General features: G+C 45.7%; 1 long non-coding RNA gene across 2 annotated transcripts in view; it reads left to right on the top strand.

Annotated features, from left to right (window-relative positions):
* Positions 1-1,849, top strand: part of LOC147818330 (uncharacterized) — a 14,909-nt gene that overhangs the window by 880 nt on the left and 12,180 nt on the right. Inside the window, exons 1-3 of one of the 2 annotated variants that reach the window (XR_015438072.1) lie at positions 1,113-1,359; positions 1,454-1,496; positions 1,734-1,776. This is a non-coding gene — a long non-coding RNA (uncharacterized LOC147818330). Of the gene's footprint in view, positions 1-1,112; positions 1,360-1,453; positions 1,497-1,733; positions 1,777-1,849 lie in introns of those variants that run through there. The other variant, XR_015438073.1, reaches the window with a different exon arrangement.

The following is a 1,849-nucleotide window of genomic DNA, read 5'->3' as shown; positions in this document are numbered from 1 at the left end:
GCCGGAGCGAGGGATGGCATCCGCTTCCTGGAGTCTGAATTTCGCAAAGGCAACAGGTGTGTATCTGTGGTAAAGGTATAGTGACTGATGAAGCTCCTCACCGCTCACCTTCTTAGAGACAGTTTCTTGGCATATGTTAAAAACAAAGTTCACTTTTTCTCCATAAAACGTCCTTGTTGTAAAGGGTGATGTTGTTTATCACGTCCTTCTCTAGGTACATTCGCTGCCAGAAGGAGTCGGGTCGAAGTTTTGAAAGAGATAAACTGAAACGGCAGGACATTGAAGCCTGGTAAAACATTGCTGCCCTTCTGTTTGTTTTGTAACGCGCTCATCGGATGGCTTAGACTTTGACTGGTTCTCTCCTGTATTTCTAGGCATCTATACAAGATGGTGGACAGCTGTCGGCAGTTGACAGTCTCCCAGAACAACGGAGATGAAGATACAGCCGGCATGGTGACCATTCTTACCGGCCATCAAGTGGACGAGCTTTGCACTCGGTCAGCAGCGATGAAGGTCAGTCACTCACTGTGTAGCGGCTATAATTCTATGAGCCGCTGAGAGTATGAGGTTGGGTCCTCAGGTTCATAGTTCTGTGACGCGCCAGGAGGGTATGAAGCAAGATACGCTGAGATCCAAAATACTTTCGTTGCATTTATTGCGTAAAAAGAGTACAGAGCTATCACAGCGTAGCGAGGATGGATGTATGAAAAAATGATAATAACAGATTAAACAGATACAAAAGTGAGATTAATGGATAAATGGATAAAGTTTAGCGTTTGCGGTCAACAAAAATTATGGCTACTACCCAACCCTGACTCTCTCATTCATCTGATCACCTGGTAAGTGCACACCTTTATACACACACCTACTCCCACCTGAACCACTCCCTCTGCCTCACACACACACACACCCACACACACTGTGCTCCTCCTCGGTTACCTATGTCTCCTATAAGGAGGATGACATGGTCTTTGCTTCATTTATCCATTACCGCTTCTTCTTTCTTCATTTTATTCATGTATCTTAACATTCCAAATCTTCACTTATTCCTCTCTGGGCTGCAGCCTTTTCCGTATCTCGTTATCTTATCACCACCAATGACTTCGATCACTTCCGGGAACTCAGTCAGTTTTTGGAGTTTGCATGTTCTCCCCGTGCCAGTGTGGGTTCTCTCCGGGTACTCCGGCTTCCTCCCACAGTCCAAAGACATGCAAACGGGGACTAGGCTAATCGGATACTCTAATTTGACCATAGGTGTGGCTGTGAGTGCGAACGGTTGTCTGTCTCTATGCGTTTGCTCTGCGATGGACCGGCGACCTGTCCAGGGCGTACCCCGCCTCTCGCCCGCAAGGATAAGCGGTAGAAAATGAAAAAAAACGAACATATAATCACTGCAGCTCAAACATTTTCTACCACGTCAAAACACTTACATTTGGTTTATTTCTTCTTACAGGCGTTTCTTCAACTGCGTGAGGACCGTGACCGTCTGCAGAGCGGTGAGAGGGTTTCTTTTATCTTCACATGATTTATTCTTACACAAAATGCTCACTTTTTAATCCTTTGGCTTTCACTCTTATACCAGGAGAGAGAGAGAGAGAGAGAGAGAGAGAGAGAGAGAGAAACCCTCTAACCCCTTAGGCTGCTCAGTTAGAGATAAAGATGACATCTCTCTTTCTCTCTCTCTCTCTCTCTCTCTCTCTCTCTCTCTCTCTCTCTCTCTCTCTCTCACTCAGAGCTTTTTCAGGTTGTCCTCTGTGTGTTGGTCCCAGAAAAGAGGTAAGATCAAACCATATTTGAACTCTCAATCTCTCAGTCTGTAGAGTAGCCCTCTAACCCCTTAAGCTACTCA

Source organism: Seriola lalandi, unplaced genomic scaffold, assembly GCF_002814215.2.
Source record: "Seriola lalandi dorsalis isolate HSWRI2012SDOR001 ecotype SW California unplaced genomic scaffold, Sedor1 jcf7180002054630, whole genome shotgun sequence".
NCBI lineage: Eukaryota > Metazoa > Chordata > Actinopteri > Carangiformes > Carangidae > Seriola > Seriola lalandi.
This window is presented reverse-complemented; position numbering and strand designations above follow the sequence as displayed.